Source organism: Arvicola amphibius, chromosome 7 (genome assembly GCF_903992535.2).
Source record: "Arvicola amphibius chromosome 7, mArvAmp1.2, whole genome shotgun sequence".
NCBI lineage: Eukaryota > Metazoa > Chordata > Mammalia > Rodentia > Cricetidae > Arvicola > Arvicola amphibius.
In genome coordinates this window covers 122,428,307-122,440,860 of record NC_052053.1, presented here as the reverse complement: position 1 = coordinate 122,440,860, position 12,554 = coordinate 122,428,307, and positions in this window count along the sequence as shown.

Below are 12,554 nucleotides of genomic sequence, written 5' to 3'. Positions count from 1 at the left end.
GAGCACGCTGTGGCAGGCGTGACTACTCCATTGCCGAGAGCGCGATGGGGGTGCCTGAGCCGAAGTCACGTCTAGGACTGCAGGGTCCTGCTGTCCCGAAGTTCCGGCCACGACTATTTTTGTTTTTGTTACCAGCCAGAATCTATGGTTGCGGCTTTGGTGCTTCGAAGGCAAAGACAGTACAGGAGGCTGGAAAACTTCAGGCAGGGTCGGAGCAGTAGGAGGAAATGATGGAATCTTACACGGGGAGGGACCCTAAAGAGCCTCGATGGGAACTAAAGTGTCAAATGATTGGATGAGGATCGCACACGGAATGCGTGGCCCCACTTAGAATCAGGAGTTTGAGTGTAATTTTTTGTTTGTTTTGAAACAAGCTTACAAAAAGGTTGCAAACGTAGTATGAAAACATTATTCCCCCGAACAGTTTTGAGATTTAAGTTGCTAACATTATGTCACACTGTCCCCGGGGCACCTTCTACATAGTCATAAGACTCTTTATGTGATACATTCGTGTTGCTGGTTGTCTCAGTAGTGTTCTTTATAGTAAAGGTCTTCATTTCCAAAATAAGTGTTCTAGAAACTGCAATGTGTATCTTTAGCTGCCTTCAGCCTGGGGTATTTCCTTTGTCTCTCTTTGACTTTTACAACCTTGACACTTTTGAAGAGTATTAGCCCATTGTTTTTATAGAAAGGCCTCCACTGGGAGTTTGTCTAATATTTATTCATGATTAGACTTAAACTAGGTGTCTTTGAGGATTCTCAGAAGTGACTGTGTGCTAATATGTGTCAGGGTTTGGTTTTCATTGCTTCCCATCAGATGGTACAGTTAAGTTACCTTTTCCATCTTTGTAATTAATATGTATTTTCAGAGGAAGAGTCTTGTTTGAAGGTACCTGTAAATAACCTTGTTTAGAAATTAATATTTATAAAACTGGATCCAGCGTTTTCCACTTTATTAAGTTGACTATAGTATGCTTCTATTATTTATTTACTTACTTTTACATTTTTTTATGTGTATCTACCTGTGTGTATTGCACCACATACATGCAGTGCCTACAGAGACCAGAAGAGGGCATCAGATTCCCCAGAACTGGAGTTACAAGCAGTGGGGAGCTCCCTGATCTGGGAGCTGAACTGGGGTTCTCTGCAAGAGCAGTGAGTGTCTTTTTGTTTTGTGCTGCATCCTGTACAGTTTGATCCTAGAAACCTGAATGGGGCAGTGAGGGAATGAAGAAAGGACAGATCAGGTGCAGAGAAGTTGGGGTAACGTGAGCATTCTGACAGTGGCACTAACTATGCAACAACTCACTGGAACCTCAGCACAGGGGGAGGGGCCAGCTAGTCTTAGAGGAGGTCTCTGTAGGCTGCATTGTCAGCTGCAGTTGCTAGTTTTTCACACATTGCTCAACCATTAGTAAACACTGGAACCAGCAGAGGGCTTTGCCACTGCCCTGCGTCTGAGGCCTTGGGTCCTTGACATGGCCGTGGTCATGTCAGCAATGTACTTTCACTCAGTGCTCATTCCTTCCAGTTTTTTTTTCATATGTACATATGTGTGCTTGTTTTTATGTGTACCATGGACATGCAGGTACCCACAGAAGCCTGAAGACAGCATTGGAGCTACGAGAGCTGGCGTCAGAGGTGGTTGTGAGCTGCCCGGTGTAGAAACTGAACCAGGGCCCTCTGCAAAAGCAGCATGGAGCTATCTCTCCAGCCCCTTCATCTCCATTTATGATCAAATTCTCCCAAGTTTTCTCAGTAGGAGTTTCATTCATTCTTAGTTCTGTGTCTTTGTGTTTTGAGTTGTTTCCCAACATTCTATGGCTAAACATTTTTAAAGATATAACAAAAGCTTTGTGTACCTGCTCTACCAACCATCCAGATTCTGTGCCCTTTAAGAAATGTCTCCATATTCTTGGCACACCTTTACTTTCTGGCATAATTAAGATAGCCCAGGCTCACCAGGGTGAACGCAGCAGTTCCTTGAGAAGCCCTGGTTCCTTTTAACGGATAATTATATCTTGCAGCATTAGGTTTGTTTACTGTTGCAGTAGAAGCATTACTGCCCAGGCTGTATCAATGGATGCAGTTAGAAAATATTTATATATTCATACTCACAGTCACCAGTATGCATATACTCATACACATGCTTACAGCTATATTTCCTTCTCTGACTGTAAAAATTTCCAAAGAGACTCCTAAGAGAGACATACATGAATCCACTTAAAAAGGAGAAAAAGACAAGATCTCCAAAGTAAACTGGGGACATGGGGTGGGGGTCGGGCAAATGGGAGGGTGGAGGGGAGAGCGGAGCATGGAAGGAGAGTGGGAAAAATGTATAGTTCAATAAAAACAATAAAAAAAATTAAAAATTCTAGTAGGAACATAAAACTGGGCAGGATTCCCTCAGTAGGCAAAGCACATTTATAAATATCCAAAGAGATGTTTAAATGTATCAACATGAATTTGGCTCACGATAGCAAGTGAATAGTCCTGAGCTGTTGATTCTCATAGGAAGCAGTTAAACTCACTAGGAACTCTACACTGGCTTCCTGAGCAAAGGGAAATACTGCAACAGTGTATTTAACAGTATTTTACACAGGAAAGGGCTACAATTACATTCCTATTTGATACGAAGGGCACTTGGGTTCCTTCCCAACCCTCAATCTCTCATCAGATAAATAAAGTAAACGTACATGAAACTTACGATTTTGTTCCAAAGTAAGGTATTTGACCTCTTTCTTTGAACTTTCTTCCTGTGGAAAATGAACGTGTTGTGTTCAGAGAGCCTCTATACACTTTATAAACCCACATTTTTCTATTGTTACTCTTACAAAAAGAGTTCTTTTAAGGTAAAGGGAGAAGCTGTTATTTTGAAGAAATAAGCCAGGAAAGCTGTGGTGGGATGTTTGTACACAGGATGAAATGTATTGCTGTGGTTGCTGTCATAAAAGCTGCACAGCAAATAGCTAGGAAGAAGTTAGGCAGGACTTCCGGGGACAAAGAGGACTCTAGGGCAGAGGCACCAGCCAGATGGAGAGGAGACAGGAGGTGCAAGATGAAAGAGAGGTAATACCATGCACTAGAACACAGATTACTATAAGTGGGTTAATGTAAGTTATAAAAACTAGTAAGGAACAAGCCTAAGCTAAAGGCCAAGCTTTCATAATCAGAAGTCCCTGTGTCATTATTTGGGATCTGGTTGGTGGGACAGAAAAAGACTCATTACAGAAAGCAAAGTGATTTGTGCATGTTTGGAGTAAGATTCTAGAAGGGAAATTTTCAAATGCTAAAACCAGGCCTTTTGAATCATTGCTGGCTGTTTTCCTTGTTATCTGACCACACGTATTCAAAGTTCTGGAAAATGTTTTGCACTAACACTTCTTCAGAAGCTTTTTGTAGCCTGGAGCAAGGGCTCAGTGGATCAGCACATTGATTGCTCTTTAAGAGGACCTCCGTTCCATTTCCAGCATCCACTTAGTGGCTTACAACCAACCGTCACTCCAGTCTCAGGGAATCCAACACCCTCTTCCGACCTCTGAAGGCACCAAGCAGGCACATGGTGAACATAAATACATGCAAGCAAAACACTCATATGCAAAAAATAAGAAAATTAAACTAAAAAGTTTTTTAAGTGTGAAGAAGCATTTTATAGGCATGAAATCATATTTTAAAATATCAACATCAACTTGAACATAATACTACCTCTACGTGACAATTATTTCCACTTATTTGGCTTTCTTTCAACAGTTACATATATATGAATAGGGATATGCACATGGCATGTCAACTTTAGACTCAGTTATTTCATTGATATGGGCCATATAAACAACACTTATGGGTATAATGTTGCTAGTACTTAACCACATGAGCCTAAGAGGAAAGAAAAATCAATTTCATCATCAACACATTGGGGAGGGGAACCTTAATCTCCTATGTATAGACACACATAATTGACAAACAGTGAGGACCGTTTCAGAATGACTCTGTAATCAGCTATGATTTTTCTTTTCCCTTACACCGGGTATAATGGTTAGTTTTGCCAATTTGACACAGTCTAGAATCACCTGGGATGAGAGTCCCAATGAGGGATTATCTAGATCAGGTTGGCCTGTGGCATGTCTGTGGGCGACTGTCATGATTATGTTAAGTGATGTCAGAAAACCCCACCCACCGTGGGTAGCACTATTCCTTCGGTCTTATAGACTGTGTAAGCATGGAGAACATTAGTTGAGCAGTAGGCACGCTTGCATGCATTTTCTCTCTGCTCTTGATTGTAGATGGAACTGTTTCAAGTTCCTGCCACCTTGAACTGAGAGCTAAAATAAGCCCTTTCCCCTTAAGTTGTCTTTTATCAAGATACAGGTATCAGAACAGCCACCCTTGAGGCTTGGGTTCTGGATGTCTGGCTAGGGGTGGAGAGGGAATGGAGAAAACACAGACACACGTTCACACAATGAAGCTGAGGTCAGCTACACCACACCCTGTGTGTTTATTAGGTACAGCACAGGGTTAGCCAGTCTCCATAGCTGAACAGTCTCAGGCTATAGAAATCCAGGAGGAGGAGGAAGATGCAGTTTCCAGTCTTTGCACACAGTGTCAATCGTTCATGAACACTCAGACACGGACTCAGGAGGAACGCTTTGTCATTTCTCTTGCGCTTGAGCCACATGGACCAGTTTCCCACGGGTCTGAGTCTTAGAGGACCAACATGCCTGTGCCCATGTCCTCCAGACCCCACTTCACATCTCTTGGTTAGAATCAGAAAGCCAGGGAGAGGGATTTTAGGAAGCCAGAGCAAAGATGCCGTCAGTGCGGGAGAGCAGCACTTCAGTCTTTGGCACGTTGCTTTAACACAGTGGTACCTTGGGAGACGGAGGAAGTGGCCCTGAAAGGGCAAGGAGCGAGACAGAAAGTTCCAGAAGCAAGAGGACGACCTGGAAGCAACACGGCCGCAGTGGCCGCAGAGAGCAGCCTGAGTAATGGGATCCAGAGCAGACTATGGGAAAAGGTTGGTGTCTGTGGGGGATCACCAAAGTGGGGCTGAGAGGATTCAGAAATAGTCCTTGGTCTGTTTGTCAGTTTGTTCCTGCCACAAAGTGCCTGATGGAAACCACAGGAAGCACCATCCTGTGCCAGATTGGTCACAAAGTTCATGTATCAAGGTGAAAGGACAGAATCTGATAACATTTGCAGCTACGCTCTAAACACAAGCCAGAACCCTGGGAATGGAACAGTCGGGAGGAGGAGCTGATGAGTGCTTGGAGTACCGCACAAGCCCTCTATTTCTGCCGCAAGCGCCTATCTAAACAGGCAAGCTGCTTGTTTATAAATAGATAGATGACTTCTAAAAAGTTAATGCTTTTATTAAGGGTGCTTCATTCTTGACAGGCAGCAGAGAGGGCACCCAAGAAAGCCTTATTTACCAAGAAAGATTTATGCGAATATGAAACTGATGACACAGGATCATCTCAAAACCAAATATGATGGAATAACACACAAGACGATATCAAGGCTCAAATAATTCATAATAAAATTAACAATTTAAAATTATGTTATTTGTCCACCCCACAAATTGAACTTAGTACAGGGCCCATATAAATTTTATTTTTGCCAAATTGTCAAATACAAAGAAAAAGTATATAAACATCATTTTAAAAATCTGATTTGGGGCTGTGTGCTCATTTGCTGTGGTTCTGGGCCAGTAGATGAGCTTAGCAAGTAAAAGCATTTGCTGTGCTGGTCCGACCCTCCGAGCTCAGCTCTAACCCACAGTGGAGGGAGAGCAGGGGCTGCTGAGTTGTCCTCTGACCTCCAGACATCTGCTGTGCCTTCATTCACACTCACACACGTGACTCTCTTTCTAAATAAAAACTGTAAAAATACACAACAGTCATGGTGGCTCAACCTTTGATCCCAGCACTCAGGAGGCAGAGGCAGGAGGATCTCTTTAAATTCAAGGCCAGCCTGGTCTACTTAGCAAATCCCAGGGCAGCCAGACTACACTGGGAGGCTCTGCCTCAAAAACAAAGCAAAACAAAACAAAACAAATTAACAAGCAAACTTAATGGTTTAGAAACAACTGTTTATTAATGAATATAAATGTCTTATTAGCTTCTTTAGAACTCATTATTCTTGAGGCAAATTCTAGTAAGAATGAGTTTATATGTCAAACTCCTTCATTAGCAACAAACTTAGGACACAGAAGTAAATCTGGATACAAATATTTGCCTGAGCAGTATGAACCACAGCTAGAAACTCAGTTGCTCATGAAATATCGTTACACTAATTTGTAGACCCTGACTCATCCATCAGGATGAAAAAGAAAAACGTTAATAATGTGGAATAGAATTATACACCCTTGAACTCAATTTACCAACCTGCAGGCACTGTCAGACAGAGCACAGACCCATCTACAGCCCATCCTTGCTCACATTAAGGACACTTTACTGGCTTGTACATTTTCTCCTTTTGCTTATCACTTCTTGAGAAAATTCTGAGACCAAAATCAAGAAAGATACTTTCTAATGTTTTATTTATGATAAAACAATAACTTTTTGATGTTAGCTCTTATTTGGAAGACTAGTAGAATTTTTCAGGGAATCCATCTGGTCCTAGACTTTTTTGGCTAGGAGATTCTTTTTTTTTTTTTTTTTTTACTACTTCAGTTCCATTGCTGCTGCTACCCATCCCCCCATCCTCTTTTTTCTTTTTATTTTAAGACAGACTCTTTCCAACAGCCCTGACTATCCTGGAACTCACTCTGTAGACCAGTCTGGCCTCAAATTCACAAAGATCCACCTGTCTCTCCCTCCCAAGCGCTGGCATGGAAGGCATGCACCACCCTTCCTGGCCAATCTCACTGCTCTTTATAGGTCTGTCTAAATTGTTTATCTCATCTTTGTTTAATTTGGATAGGTCATAAGCTGAGAAATGCATCCATTTCGCTTTTCTGATGTGGTGAAACAGTTTTTTTTTTAAAAAAATATAACATTTTTACTATTTGAGACTTTCAGGCATGTATACAATGACTTTTGATCATATTCATCTCTACTTCCTCCTTCACCTCTCCATGGACCTCCCTACATATCTTCCTTGCAGGTCTCCATTTTGTTTTATCACCCAGTAAATGCAATTAGTTCTGCCTGTATGTGCACTGTTGTGAGATCATCCACAACACAACTTACTAGGATTTGCCCAAAGAAAATTGACTAGCCCTCCCCTGGTGTGGGAGTTCCTTCTGTACATGTGTTGCTTTTATTGGTTAATAAATAAAGAAGCTGGCTTGGCCTGTGATATGGTAGAGTAGAGCTAGGTGGCGGGGCGGGGGGCACGATACTAAACTGAATGCTGGGAGAAAGAAGGCAGAGTTGCAGGAAACCATGTAGCCACCACCGGAGAAAGACATGCTGGAACCTTGATGGTAAGCTACAGCCACGTGGTGATACACAGATTAATAGAAATGGGTTATTTTAAGATGTAAGAGCTAGCTAGAAATACACCTAAGCTATTGGTCAAACAGTATTGTGAATAATATAGATTTTGTGTGTTTATTGCGGGACCAGGTAGACAGAAACCTTTGCCAATAACTCCACTAGTAGCCTTCAACCGCCAATAGCTTCTCAGATAGGAATGGAGTCTCATAGATCCCTCCCCCATGCTAGACTCTCCAGTGGCTTGATTTTGTGTAGGTAACCACATTCACCAAGAATCTGCAAAGACAATGGTCATGTCATATCCGGAAGTCAGAATTCACCCATCCTCTGGCTCTCACACTTGCTCTTCTGCCTCCTCTGGAGACGTTTCCTGGATCTCAGGGAAGAGAACTGTTGCAGAAGTCCTGTACAGGGCTGGGAACTCACAGTTACTTATTTTTAGAATGAAATCAACTTGATTGTGTAATATGATCTTAAGGTATCCTTGAATTTGGTTTGCAAGTACTTTAGTGCACTTGTCCATGTCTGTGTTCACCAGGGAATTGGTCTGTACCTTCCTTCTTTTTGTTTTTACACAGTTTTGGTGCCATAGACTTCATAGACTGAGTTTGCTAATGCTGCTTCCCTTTCTGTCCTATGGAACAATTTAAGGACGGAACATTAGTATTTGTCCCTTTTACAATTTTTTTATAGTTTTATTTAATGTACACATTTTTGTTGCATTAAATAAAAATGCACAGCCGTTGTGAGCTGCCATGTGGGAGCTGGGAATTGAACCCTGGTCCTCTGGAAGAGCAGTCAGTGCTCTCAAGTGCTGAGCCATCTCTCCAGCCCATTGTAGCCCTTCTTTAAAGGCTGGATAGACTTCCTTCAATCCTGAGATTTTTATTGGTGGAGAGTTTTTATATATGGATAGCTGCTTTACTCTTGTTACTTTTTATGGTTTGGTATAATCTGTCAATAGCCCGTTAATTCCTATGGATCATATACGCCTAGAAATTTATCCATTTCTCTAGATTTTCCAGTTGTCTCCAATGTGCTTGTTTTTCTCTTCATTTTTATTAGTTTTAAAAGTTGGTATACATAGTAGGGCTTCATCGAAGCAATTTCATGAATTCTTCACTCTTGTTTGTCTTTTCCCTCCACCAGGCCCATGCCCTGCCCTGCAGTAGTTCCCTTTTTCTTTCATTGTGCATGTATTCTATGACTCTGTTCGCTCCTCCCACCAACATTCCCTCAAGATTTTCCCTCTTTTTCATTGTCCTCTTTCTACTTTTATGAACTACACATGTACATGCATGTGCACACGCACGTGCACAAACACGCATGCACACACACTGGGATCTGCATATGAAAGAAAACATGAAGTATTTGTCTTTCTCCATCTGAGAGAGTTTGTCATATAATATAATTTCTAGCTCCATCCATTTTGCTGCAGATATAATGACTTTATTTGCCTTTATGGCTGAATAAAATTCCATGGTTAAAACACCACACTTTGCTTCACCTATTGGTGGACATCTAGGCTGGTCCCGTTTCTTACAGTAGCGCAGCAGTAAATGTGGACAGGCAAGTGTGGCCAAGGTATGTTGATTAAGAGTCCTTCACATGCTTACTTAGAAAAGACAGAGCCGGGCCATATGGTAGCTATATTTTCAGTTTTATTGAGAAACTTCCATATTGATTTCTACCGGCTTACAGTCTCACAAGTGTGAGTAAGAATTCCTCTTTCTCAATAGTCTCGTGAGCATGGTTTGTTTGTTTTCCTGATGGCAGCCATTCTGACTCGGGTGAAATGGAATCTTGAAGCTGTTTGAATTTGCATTTGCTGAGAGCTAAGGATGTCACACCCTTTGGCAGAGTTATTGGCTATTTGTGTTTCTTCTTTTGAGAGCTATCTGTTCGGCTCATTGACCCATTCATTGAGTGTACGATTTGTTTCCTTAGTATTTGGAATAAATGATCTCTAAAGCTAAGAAGCCTGTGGATTTCAGTGGACACTGTTATAACCTCCCTTCTTATCTTGAATTTTATTCCTCTGTCTTCTTTTCTTTTGCTTAGCTCAGGCTGGGGCTTGCCACTCTTACTCTTTTCTAAAGTTTCACGTCTTCAGTTCTGTGTCTTGCTCTTTAGTCTCCACCTAATTTCTGTCCTGATATTTATCATGCATTTCCTGCCATTTACTGCTTCTGTTTCCCTGAATGCATCACGAGATCTCTCTGATTTTTTCCTTTTTTCCTCTATGCTTTTGAGAATTTCATACATGTATACAATGAAATATGACTGCAGATATTCTCCAATTCCTTACTCCAACTCCCTGCATCCCCCACAGCATGCTCCCCTCCAAACTTCATGTCTTAATTTTTTTGTTTGTTTGTTTTTCGAGACAAGGTTTCTCTGTAGTTTTAAAGCCTATCCTGGAAACTAGCTCTTGTAGACCAGGCTGGCCTCGAACTCACAGAGATCTACCTGCCTGTGCCTCCTGAATGCTGGGATTAAAGGCGTGCACCACCATGGCCTGGCTTTTAATTTTTTTTGATAACTTACTAAGTCCAGTTAGTCTATGTATATGAGGAGAGCCCACTGACGGTCACTTCTTCAAAAAGGAACGACTCTTCCTCCCCCAACAACTATCTATCGCAAAAAGCTTCTCAGTAAGAGCTGGGGAAGCAGGTCAGAAGTCTCATCTATGCTAGAATTGTGACTGGCTTGATCTTGTATAGGTCTTTCTGCTTTTTTTTTAATAGACAGATTTTCTCTGTGTAGCCCTGGCTGACTGTCCTGGAACTTGCTTTGTGGATCAGGCTGGCTTGAACCATACAGATCTGCCTACCTCTGATTCCCCAGTGCTGGGACTAAAGGTATATGACACTATGCTGGACAGTCTCTCTGATTTTTAACATAAACCATGTGTAGATGTATTAGTCGGGATTCTCTAGAGTCACAGAACACATATGTGTATATATATGTGTATATATATACATACATACATATATATAAATATATGTACACATATGACTTATTGGAATGGCGTACATGCTGCAGTTAAACAATGTCAAGTCGAAGAATCGTCTCAGTTGGTCTTCTGTATATGCTGAAGAAGGAGGCTCCAGCACCAATGAAGGGATGGATGTGCTAGCCAGGGTAATGGACAATCCCTTCCGTCTTCCATTGTTTTTATACAGGCTTCCAGCATCAGAGTAAAGGTATACCTTCCAGTCTTAAGATCTGGATGACAAGTGTGCACTCCATTTCTGGAGTTTAGTTCATTCCAGATACAGTCAGCTTGACAACCAAGAATAATCATCGCAGTACATATAAACTTTATTCTTAGAACAACCTTAGTTTTATCTCAGAGGTTCTAGTATGCTGTACTTTCATTTTCATTGCTTCTAGGAAATATAAATGACCTGAGTTCTTCAATGACCCACTCAATTCAAGAGTGCATTCTTCAGTCTCTGAGTGTTTATGGAGTTCCCGTAGCTTCTCTTGTAACTGGTTTCTAGTTTATTCTACTGCAATCTAATATGATACAAGAGGTTATTTTCATTCTTCCGTATTTGTTAAAGCTTGCTTTGTAAACTAGAATGTCTATTCAAGAGGGAGTTTCATGGGATTGTTTTCTATACCTATTGAATGTGTCAAATCTGCTTCCGTTGTCTGCTTAATCTACACTGTAGTTTAGTGGAAGTTTCTTTTAGATGAGAATTGGGTGTTGAATCACCTACTGTTTATATATATCCTATCTGATCTTTTATTAATAAGTTGGGAGCCCCAACAGTGCATATGTACTAATAATTACTACACCTTCTGCATGACTTCCCTTTTTCATTAATGCAAAGTCTCCTCTACCTCTCCTCAGGTCTCAGGGTCGCTCTGTAGGCTTGTTTTCAGTTTCTCTTCACTTGGTTGACTGTTTTCCATCCTTCGACTCTCTGTCTGTGGGTGCCCAGGAGAAAACATCTGGATCTAGTTTTCCTAATTGAATCAGCTATTTCGAGCCTTTCTGTTGATGAGTTGAGGCTATTGAAATGTCCGGTTGTTACTGAGGGATGCTTGCTGATTTCAAACATTTTATTTATTTATTTATTTATTTATTTTGGTTTTTCGAGACAGGGTTTCTCTGTAGCTTTGGAGCCTGTCCTGGAACTAGCTCTTGTAGACCAGGCTGGTCTCGAACTCTGCCTGCCTCTGCCTCCTGAGTGCTGGGATTAAAGGCGTGCGCCACCGCCGCCCGGCTGATTTCAAACATTTTGTTAGCTGTTGGGTTGATTTTTTTTCCTCCTCTGTGAGGATCAGGAGTTTGCTGGTTGCTGTGTTGAACATCATGGGCTTTTCCTGTTCTCCTTTGTTAATCTACTTCTCTCCAGAAAGTTGCTCTTTCCTGTGCTCTTCCGATTGAGACAATCTTTCTTCCTCCCGTAGGCAGGATTCCTTCAAGGGTCTTCTGCAGCACTGACTGATGGTCACAGACTGTGTTAGTGTGTGCTTGCCTTGAAATGTTCTTATGTCTCTATGAGCTGTGAAAAATGGCTTTCATTGTAGACAGAAGTTCTGGGTGGCAGGCACTTATTCTAAGGACTTGAATTTTATCATTCCATGCTTTCCTGGCCTTGCAGATGAGTGAAGGGACATCTAATGTTTCTTCCTATGTAAGCTGGCATTCCCCTTCTAGCTTTTAATATTTAATATTGTTTCTTTGCTGTGTTTTGACAGCTTGTCTTTAATATACCAGGATGTTCTTTCCTGGTCTTGTGTGTTGAGGATTCTTAATGCCTCTTGCATTTGAATATCCATTTCTTTTTCCAAATTTAGAAACTTTTCTGTCATAATTTCATTGAATAGATTCTCTTTGCCTTTAGGTGTTTTTTTTTTTTTTTTGTTTTTTTTTTTTTTTTTTTTTTTTTTTTATCTCTGTTCTTAGTATCCCGTGGATTCTTAGGTTTGATAATATCCCAGGGTTTTTGGATACTGTAGACATGTTGCTTTTTCTTTTCTTTCTTTATGGATGTTAGAACATAGTGCTTCATCCACTGTGCCCAGCTTTTATTTGAATCATTGAGTCCTTGGAAAATGGAGACCGTCCTCAAGCTGCTGGGGGACGGCAGCTGAACTTGT